Source organism: Protopterus annectens, chromosome 2.part0 (assembly GCF_019279795.1).
Source record: "Protopterus annectens isolate FY-2018-M chromosome 2.part0, PAN1.0, whole genome shotgun sequence".
Taxonomy (NCBI): Eukaryota; Metazoa; Chordata; order Ceratodontiformes; family Protopteridae; genus Protopterus; species Protopterus annectens.
The window spans coordinates 1808245300-1808256927 of NC_056728.1; the positions used below are offsets into that span (position 1 = coordinate 1808245300).

At 43.6% G+C, this 11628-nt stretch overlaps 1 long non-coding RNA gene across 2 annotated transcripts in view; it reads right to left on the reverse strand.

Moving 5' to 3' along the window:
• Nucleotides 1-11171, reverse strand: part of LOC122793636 — a 576122-nt gene extending 564951 nt beyond the window's left edge. For both annotated transcript variants that reach the window (XR_006363501.1, XR_006363500.1), the window contains exon 1: nucleotides 11072-11171. This is a non-coding gene — a long non-coding RNA (uncharacterized LOC122793636). The remainder of the gene's footprint in view (nucleotides 1-11071) is intronic.
• Nucleotides 11172-11628: the final 457 nt, after the last annotated feature.

An 11628-nucleotide genomic window follows, 5' to 3' on the forward strand; every position in this document is an offset into this window, starting at 1 on the left:
CACTCACATCACGTTCACCAGGCTTAACGAGGTGAGGGTCACGGTGTGCAGCCTGTCAGGCACTATGAACTGCCACATAACACAAACAGTCAGGTAACCCCAAGGCAGGTACAGGTATGACTCAGTCAATGTCCATGCTGCTGTGAATGGCCTGACACATTCCTCCCTGGACTACATGACATGAGACATTACAGAGCTCTCTGAGCACGTAGCCTGAGACAGTTTGACCCTGACCTTGAGTAGCATCCTACCCTCACCTAGAACAATGCCACAATATCAAGGCACGATGATCCCTTCCAACAATTGACTGACATACTGGTGTCATTCACAGGTGTGCCAATGCCTGCCATCTTGGGGTGGTATGCTTTGCTAGGGACAGCTTGCACCTGTCACCACAGTCCTATTGACATTTGGCGGAGCCTCCTGCTACACCCATAGTGCCTGTATTAGGCAAGGCTCATAAGGCAAACCCACATCCATTTGTATCACAAAGGATGAGGAAGTAAGAGTGATGCTACTCAACACTGGACGTCTAGACCCAAGGATGCACGCACCCAAAACCCTACCTAGCATTCTGGACATCGATATCTGTGCAGTAACATGAACCTGTTTCAGGTTTCACAGGAGCACACCAGTACTACCACGTTATAGCTGTTACCATTCTTGTCGGCCACAACACTTGAACAAGGGAGGGAGGGTCTCAGTATTCAATGCAGATTCCCACACCGCGACATTGGTGGCACAGTACAACATAGGTGTTAGGCCACTGAGTACAGTAGACGAGTTGGGGACCTGGGGAAGAAACATGGTAGCGGTCTGTCATTTGTCTACCACATGGCCAACGTGGATTGACAGACATGTTATATAGCCCAGCTAATCATGACTGATTCACATGTATGGCAAGGGAGGTCATTGTGCCTCTGTACTCATCCATCATCAGGCCTATAATTGCGTACAATGCACCTTTTGGGATGTACCTAACCAGACACCTACAGCAACTGGTACAGGACAACAGTACATCATCAAGGGGATGCAATGGCTCACACAGATGTCATATGCTGCCCAGGTAAAGTGAATCCAGCTGGACTCAGTGGCATACTGCCTGTTCAGAGGCAATCTGTGCATGCCATATACAGCCATGTCCTACCTAGCAGTAATGAACGTGATGCACCTCAGGCAATCAGAGTCCCATACAGCCACATGCTCAGGAGAGCTGGACCTCAGCACTGATATACATGGACATGCTGGAGGGGCATATTCCTAACCGAGAGGCTCCCTTCACTCTGTAATGAGCTCACACTACTGGTTAGGCAGAGTCCCTCATTGACTCTCTTCCATAGGAATCTGGATGAGTGGATGGAGATCATAGTTGTACCCCAGGTATCACTTCTATGTCGCTGTTAGACAGAGGCAAAGTATACTAAAGTCGGACAAGGGCATAGCAGCATAAGATGTGATTGGGTGGCAAAGACAAACACATTCTACTAGGCTTACCAATGCCCTAGGGCAAATAGCCTAGTATGAACCTATGAACTGTTCATTCTCAACTGTTTGAGCTCATTACAGAGTGAAGGGAGCCTCTCAGTTAGAATTTGCCCTCCAGCATGTCCATGTATGTTCTATTCAGTCGCATCGCTTGCTCAGAGGTGACCTTTGCCCAACATACAAGGCCATGTCAAACCCAGATTTGATGAATATGCTTCACCTAAAAAACCTAGATCCATCAGAGCCACAAGGGCGGGAGACTTAAACCTCGACACGGCTATTAATAGGACATGCTGGAGGGATAGATTCATCACCCAAAGACTCCCTATGCTGTGGAACAAAATCACGGTATATGTGAGGCAGAGCACCTCGCTAGCCTTGTTCAAGAGAAATCTTGACCAATGGATGGGAGATCGCAGCTATACCCCAGAGATTACCTCCGTGTCACTGCTCGACAGAGGCACAGCAAAATAATTGGTATGGTTCCCCATACTAAAGGGGTGGCGTAAGCCACAAAACGATGGGCTAGGCTTGTAAATGCCCTCGGGCAGATAGCCTAGTATGAACCTATGAACATGTGTGTACTGCTATAGTACATCTGCCATATGTTGCATGTGTGTGTGTTGTGGGGGATGCACAGGTAATGGCCAGATACTTCTGCACAGGTGACACGTCTGACACATTCTGGGTGTTCATCCATACATACTGGATGTGTGCTGCCATCCAACCCTGTGATGTGGACACACATTACTCAGCCTGGATATACATATCTGAACAACACCACAAGCACAGTACACTACCTTGCTATGTATGCATGTTATTACACAGTTATTCAGTAGTTATGACAGTGATGCTATCCATGCAGCCCACTGGGCCAGTGGAAGCCACAACACACACCGCCAGCACCTTTGCATATGCGTACCACAGACATCCCACATACTGCATGTACTGTGCACACAGTTATCTAACCCAGAACAACTGCACACCACTTATTAATCCTGTCCAGTGGACTACAGATACAGGCATATTGTATAACAATAGTAGGAGGCTACTGCAGCACAGGGCAGATTCACATGACGGGAAGGCATCTGTTGTCTGCAGTGTTAAGATGCTTCACATTCACCCAATGCACAGATATTGCCAACATTGTTGCAGACAGTTTAGGTGCAGGTACCCCCCCCCATTGTCCTACACACGTGTTATTAGTTATCCCAGATGACTGTAACCTCCCTATCCTCTCACATGTCCAGGTGAGAGCCACCCTCATCATTGCAGAACACATATCATCACTGTTACGAAATGGTATCCCTGGATGTGTGCTACATTCACCCCTGGAGGACATAGCACCACATGACAGACTGATATTAATCCCTGGCCATACTACAGGATATGTACCTGAACAGTGCCATACATACACAGTGGTCTCACACCAATGAGGAGGAACCTCTACTGACCCTGGGAACTACTGCATCATATGCACAACTGGCCTTGTGTTCTAAGCTATGGAAGTGTTAGTTATGGCCCACATGTACAACAATACTACATATGTTTATATTTCATGACTATCTACACACAACCTATCTCATGGACATACCTATAGATAGTGAACTATGATACATTTGGAGGTGTCACAGTATACACAGGATTAACCTGCTACTTTGCATTACCTGTGTTTGTGGCAGCTGTTGGTGTGTCACTGGTGCTGCTTGAAGTTTGCTGCTGCTGCTGCTGCTGGTTTTGCTGCTGGCTGTCTTTATTTCTGTTTTGTTCTGTTTTGTTCTCTCTGTCTCTCTCTCTCTTCTCTGTCGGTTTTGTGCAATGAATGTATTGCATGAGTGTAGTGTGGGTACTCATTGCTTTTGTAGGTATCTGCATAGGTCCATGTGATGGCCTCTGCACCAATTGTAAGGCAGCATTTGCTAATTGCATGCAGCTGGGTGTGTACTGATTGCATGTCTCACTGTGATTTCAGGACACTGCTATAAAAGGGTATGTGAGATAGGCGTTGCCCTTTCAGATTGTAGGGCGTGGACCATGCTGGTATGCTGTTGACAGTGTTTTGTGAGTGTGAAGGTTAGTACATCTACCATGCTTCATGCTGTGTTGTAGATTCAGGTTGCTGCATTTATCTTGCCTGTTCCCTATAGTGAGTGTGTATGCATACTGACACCTACAACTATATGTTATATGTATTGCTATATAAATATATATATATATATCTGTGTACATATACATACTTTCATATATGTACATTAGTTGACATTATTGGGTACAAGCTAACAATTAGCAGGGCTGTTTCTGTTAACACTACACTAGTATGGGAACCCAGTAATTGGGACTATAAAAGTCTGCATGACATGCTTTGGGTAGTAGACATACTATATTGCCTTTATCTTCATTCATACTATTACGTGTTCCACTTATTTAGCACTATATTCCTGTATGAGAGTCATGGCTTAGTGGTAGGTCATACAGACTAGTGTTACAATGGTCTTGTGGTAGGGCCTACTAGTATGCTCATATTCTGCTTTTGAGTTGAGTATAGGGCCTATCAATCAAAGTGCTGGAGGCACCTTTAAGCAGTTAAAGGGCTTAGTAGGTCTCACAGGAGCCAGGCTGTGTTGCAGATTCTGGTTGCTGCATATATCTTCAATATTTCCTGTAGTGAGTGTGTATGGCTACTGAGACCTACAACTATATTTCATATGTATTAATATATATTTATATATATGTATGTGTAGATATACATACCTTCACATATGTACATTACCTTACATTATTATGTACAAGCTAACAGGTAGCAGGGCTGTTTCTGTTCACACTGAACTAGTATGGGAATCCAGTAATTCGGCCATTAAAACTCTACCTGACATGCTTTGGATAGTACATCTCCTATATTGCCTTTATACTGATTCCTACTATTACATGTTATATTTATTTTAGCACTGTGTTCTTGCAAAGTAGGCATGGCTTAGTGGTAGGTCATACAGACTACTGTTACCAAGGTCCTGGGTTTGAGACTGACAGTGGGAATTTTTTTTACTTTGCAAACTTTCAAACTGAGTACAGGACTTGTCAATCAAAGTGCTGAGGCCACCTTTAAGCAGTTAGAAGGGTAAGTAGGTCACACAGGGGTCAGGCTGTGTTGCAGATTCAGGTTGCTGCAATTATGTTCACTGTTTCCTGTAGTGAGTGTGTATGGCTACTGAGACCTACGACTATATTTCATATGTATTAATATATATTTATATATATGTATGTGTAGATATACATACCTTCACATATGTACATTACCTTACATTATTATGTACAAGCTAACAGGTAGCAGGGCTGTTTCTGTTCACACTGAACTAGTATGGGAATCCAGTAATTTGGCCATTAAAACCCTACCTGACATGCTTTAGATAGTACATCTCCTATATTGCCTTTATACTGATTCCTACTATTACATGTTATATTTATTTTAGCAGTGTGTTCTTGTAAAGCAAGTATGGCTTAGTGGTAGGTCATACAGACTAATGTTACCAAGGTCCTGGGTTCGAGACTGACAGTGGGAATTTATTTTTCTTAGCAAACTTTCAAACTGAGTACAGGACCTGTCAATCAAAGTGCCATAAAGGCACTTTTAAGCACTTTAAACCAGGTCTGCGCTCGTTTGCGCGGAGCTCACGCATCTTGCACTGGCGGTGAGCTCCGCTAACACAAGCACACCAGCTAATTTCTTTGAAAGAAAAGAAAAAGGGGTGACAGGAAAGTGGTGAAAAGGGGTCACAAAGAGGGTAAGACAGTAGGGAAACAAGCGTGGGATTTGCAGGAGGGATGTAGGTAAGGCCCATAGATGCCCATGTCTTTGGCAGCAACAGCTGTGCATTTCCATGTATTTTGGTGAGACATTAGAAACCTTTCACCCTGAGAGAGGTGTCAGGACAACATTAATAGTTGTTGTAGAGCCAATTGTAATTAACTGTTTCAATGTCAAGCAGACATGTGTGCGACATGGACAGCTATGTATGGGGCGTAATTTTTTGTGGGTACAGAGTGCCCTTTTTTTCAGGTGAGAGTGGTATGTCAGGTGAAGGAAGTCGGTATAGCTGGGGAGGTAGGTTGGGTAGGTTAACAGACAAGACAGACAAGACGATACAGGGCGTGTATGACACACGTGGGGGTTACACAATTGACGGGACGGAGGTTGGGATTTCCAAGATGCATGAGCCCACAGATGGCAACACTGGAACTGATATCCCCACCCATAGGCAGTTGCCACTGTTCCTTCACAGCCCAGGACGGGCTGTGCTGGGGCTGTGTAGGCGGGCAACGGCCGGGCCGTTAGCTGTGCCACACGAGCCTCGAGCTGGCGAGGGGCCCAAGAACAGTGTCTTGGATCTCCCTTCGCACCACAGACCGGACACAGCGGAGGGTGAGTGGTCGAACCCCTCCGGCCACACTTGCAGAGGGGGGACGGGCCCCATCCCCTGCAGCGCTTCCACCCGAAGGTGGCACAGGGCCACCAGAGGGGGGTCCAGCCTGGGCACTAGTGCCAGGTGCAGTCACCAGCTGAGGTGGGAGAGGTGGGTCCACTGGGACCTGCCTTCCCAAGCGTTCTAGGTTTGTGAGTAGTTATGTTAGTTTGGGTTAGTGGCATTGTATTCCATTCAGATTAGTTGTAACAGCATGCATTGGTATTCCCATCAAACAAACACCCAGATATTAACACCATTGAACAAAGGGCAAATCAATATCACATGCATTATTTGAACAGAAATACACAGTCAAACAACATGCAGGGTTGATTAATGGCAACAGGCCATCAGATTTGCAGGTATGAACAGGGCACATGCACGAACAGACATGCATATATTTTTGAAACGGACAAATGTCCATGATTAATGAAATGTTCACATACCATTATTTAGTGGGTGTTGTTATATAGAATTATAGGGTTGGGCGGAGATAGAAAGTGATGACACATTCATATGTTACACATTGATTTACATTTATAATAGTACACAATTAAGTTGAGGCTGATGTTTCAAAATAAATTTTATTTGACTGTCAAGCTACACCTGTTACAAATACATCACTATCCTACTTATTTTGAATCTGATCAGATACATCATCCTGCTACACTTTGATGACAGGACAGGGGACAACTATGGCTGTTTAGTCTGTCAGATAATCATTCATTCTATCTGCAAATTGTTTACTGTGATCACCATATACAGCATTTGGCTAGACATTCCAGATTCTGACACACTGAAATCAGTTTGGTATATTAAGTTGTACTTCCCACATGCATTTAGTTCTGTAGAAACACACTGGGGCTAATATATTCCGGGTTATTACTACTTTATTTATTCATACATGACCCTTTCTGTCAGTCTCACACTTCCTGCAAATTCACAGTTCAGGTTGCTACTTCTAGGCTTTGTTCACATGTTAGACTAGTGGTGATTCAAACACTTTCCAACAGCCTCACTTCTGTCATGATTCAGCATTTCAACAGGGATATATCTCACATGTGACTACCTCAGATTCTGAAGCTGTACTCTTGAGACTACTGCAGGTTACACTATATTTAATTAATGGTGGGACATCTGTATGACAGCACTGTTTAATTCTATCAATTATATTTCCAGTTACACTTGCATACTGATGAACTTGTTGCAGCCATACCTGCAGACTTTCAAATCTTGCTTGCACATTATATTACTTTTAATCAATACACTGCAGTGTTCTGATACATGCTACAGTATAATATTTATTTACAAGTACTGGGTGGGGTTACTAACCTGCAAGGTGGCGCATCCGCACCAGCCTACGGGCATGCATCTCGCGATTCATAGAGCGGACACCTGCAGCTGTAATACAAAAGAAGTAATATTGGACTACACATCTCCATGGTATCAGCTAGTTGAAATCCTTACATACATAAGTAAAATGTAACTTACTCAGTAGTAGGGCATTGGGCATATCCCGGGCCTCCTGGATCCATTCGGACAACTGGTCTTGCTTGCGTCGTTTCAAGTCCACATGGTGGTGACGGACCTGCTCACCAGTGCGTGGAATGCCAGTAGCACTGGTCAGATCACGAGCCAACTGGTCCCATGCCTCTGCCCTATATGCTCCCCATGAGACCTGGCCCTGCAGGAGTTGGGCCTCGTGATGGTGGACAAGGAGCCAGACCATGTATCTGGACTCCTCAATGCCCCAACGCTGTGCTCGAAAGCAACGTCCCTCACCTACTCCACTCATTCTGACTGCAGCTCTGATCTACAATCGTTTCTGCTGTGTATTCCCGCCTATGGGGCTTATATATGCCGATTTTCCCGCACATTTCTCTGATTGGCCGTTTTGGAATTGTATCTAATTCACTGAAAATGCTTTATCATGCTCCATTCTGGATTTTATCCCATATATATGCTATTTCTGCATTTCTAGGTATTGCTGTCATGGCTTAGTGGTTTAGTATCTTGACTCTAGTGCATGGTATCCTGGGTTCGAATCTGGCAACTGATTTTTGATTTTCCTGACAGAAATGAGTTGAGACCTGTCAATCAAACATGCCAAAAGCACTTTTAAGCACTTAAACCAGGTCTGCTCGTTTGCTGAGCTAACGATGCGCACTGGCAGTTAGCTTGTGGGCGCCACGCAAACGGTGTGCGCTGGGATAAACCTTAATTGGCTAGTGACACACATGTTCAGCTAAGCACAGCTAGTTGCAAACAGTTTCACACTGTTAAACCGATGCCTAGCAACAGGCACGCAGTTTACAGCTTTTTAAACACTACTCAGCTACGGGCACTCCGTCTCACAGCAGCTTACCTATCAGTACATTTCTGACTATTTTTGTTATTGTGTTACTTCAGAATATATGCTCCGTTTCATTCCATTTTACAAAAGGGAATACATTTACATGTGTACAATACTGTCAGGGGGCTTTTTAGTGCTTATTTACAAAAAAAAAAAAAAAGGTTGTTGTGGGGGCTCGAACCCTCCCTGCCTACTCTTAGGCCGGCAACTCTACCGCTAAGCTATTACTTCTTGGCTTACTTTGCATATTTAGTTCTTATATCCTTTTCCACTGATTGCTAACTGTGATTGCGCTAGTAGCACACCCGCGCACACGGGTGCACACAGTAGCAAACATTTACGGGGTTTTAAAAAAAAAAAGGTTTTAATTTAATTTTATTACATCTCTTCACTTTATACAGTGATGGTCTATCGGGGCATGTGTTGTGTAGTGTGTTTATGCACATTTCCATGGCCTCTCTCGTGGCTGTTTACTTTCAGCCATTCTAGTCTTCCAGGGGCGTGTCCGCTTGCAGGGCTTAGCCTACAGACACGCCCCCTACTCTCTTACACGGACCGTGTAAGAGTTACTAGTGTGATTCAGCATGCCTTATGCACCTCATGCATATGCATGACATGCTGACATCACACAGTTTCACTGCAGCCTCCGTGTAAGAGTTATAACTCTTACACGGAGGCTTCCTGAATCTGGCCCAATATCAGCTTATAATAGGTTCATAGGTTCATAGGTTGGTACTCGGATATCTGCCTGAAGGCATATATTAGCTCAGCCACGTTGTGCGGTATTCACCGCCCCTTTAGTAGTCCCCTAGACCCTTGTACTAGCAGCTAGTACCCTTGGCCCCTATCTAGTAGTGCTGTTGGTGTGATCCCCGGTGTGAACTTTCTGTTACCCATCCACTCATCAAGGTTCCTCTTGAAGAGTGATAGTGAGGGGCTCTGTCTTATGTAGATTGGGACCCTGTTCCATATTAAGGGAAGTCTCTGTGAAGGGACTCTATCCCTCCAGCATGTTCTATTCATTGTTGTGTTGAGGTTTATATCCCTAGAGCATGTAGCTCGAGTAGATTTGGTTTTGCTAAGATGGAGCATGTTCAACAATTCTGGGTTGGACATGGCTCTGTACGTTAGACAGAGATCGCCTCTGAGAAAGCGGTATGCAACAGAGAACAGTCTTAGCTTTTTCAATCGTGCTGTACAGGGCAACTGTTTGAGGCCAGTAATCCTCTTGGGTAGGTACCTCTGTGGTCTCTCCAGCTGCTGGAGATGTCTAGCCAGGTACATTCCAATTAGTGCATCGTACTCAATAATGGGTCTGATGAGGGAAGAGTAGAGGGGCACCATTACATCCTTAGATCTTGATGCAAACCCTTTTGTGATCAGATGATAAGGTGAAGCAACTGATATCTGTAATAGAAGAATTTACTTCAGCATTAGGAATTTTGAATTTTTATATTCATGAAAAGTGTTATTTTCCAAACTCTCTTGCAATATGAGTTAATCAATATTTATATGAGTATTGTTGTAACATTTGAGAAGATATTAGTAATTACAAATTACCACAGAACACATAGGCCAGAATTCAGAAACACTCGACCTGTGAGCAGTAGCTCTGGTACAACCACCTTTTATCATGATTCCGGAAACCAACAATTCTGAGGCACATTAGCCACAGTGAGGAAAGACCTGTTTATTGGATAATTTGTATGTCGGTGACTTGATCTCTGGTTACTGTGTGTGCTAACAACCACTTTGTTGTAATAATCACTATCAGTAAACCATGCATTGCATTAGCACAGGCAACCCCCTATTCAGACCCCCCCACACACACACACACACACACACACACACACACACACACACACACACACACACACACACACACACACTCACACACACTCACACACACATTACTCCATGCCTCTCACTAGCCCTAATTGAGCAGAACATCCATGATTTTGTTTCTTATAATTTCTGTGTCCCTGACTAGGAAGAATGCCATCAGTCAGTAATAACAGATACTAGAATTTCATATGTTGTATTCTTCATTTGCAGCTTCTTCCTGCAAAATTTGTTGTTCCATTAATGTTTTAAAAGATGTGCTGTAATATTTAAAAGGTGCACCTGGTGCCAACTGCCCTCTCCTTGTATTATAACCACTGCTTGTTTGTCTAGTTGGAGTTGAGTGATATGGAATCACCTCACACACACACACACACACACACACACACACACACACACACACACACACACACACACACACACACACACACACGCAGTCACAGGTACATCGAGCTAACCCCCCCCACCAGATCACACTCACTCAGTCACCCATACACATACTTACACAGACACACACAGCGTGTGTGCACATACACACACACTCACACACACATATGCACACAAACACACACATGCCCGCAGGCACATACAGTTAAACTACCTTCTCCTAATTAATCCTCCTACAGCAACCACCAAGACAGACACACACACACACACACACACACACACACACACACACATATATGCACATACTCATCTGAGACCACTCATACATCTGCATACATGCACACATGCAGTCATACATGTAGACACATGCACACTCCCCAGTACTACCTGTCCACTAAACACCTCAGCACTTACCTCAAATGCGATCGCACCCATTGAATATAATGGGTGGAAGTATACTTCTTGCTGTGTTAATTACTGAGTTTAGTAGTAATAATTTACAAAGCCAAGCAGTTCTTTAAATCATTTAACTACATAAATCACTTACCATAGACATTTTAAGGGGAGATCACATGACTCATTATCATATACGTGTTCAGCAGAATGTTCTACACCTCATCGAGTTAAATAAGCATTGAGGTAAGGTTGTCCCTGAAATACAAATGGTTACAGTAAAGAGGGCTTTCGACTGGCAGCAACATTTCTGAATTGCAGTGAAAATGTTTTTAACAAAGAAATTTGCAAAAAAAAAAAAAAAAAACAAAGCTAAGGGAACTTAGATAAATTGGCCATTTTAGAATAGTGGTACACAAAAATTCTAAACAAAAATGGTGAATGCCAGGCAACAAATATGAAGGAATTCTTATTTTTTTATAATTCATACCTGATATTGTCATTTTTAATCAGTTATTCTGCCTCCCACTAAAATATATGGATTTTTAAAAATTCATTGAGTGAAGGAGATAATAAACAAATTTAATTCAATTTAATTCATGACATTTGTATACCCAGATCACATTTAGTAAATTTTGCAATGTAAATCAGTTAGGCGGATAAGTATGGAGTCTAATGCTGGAATTCATAATCTCGAGTTACAAAAGCACA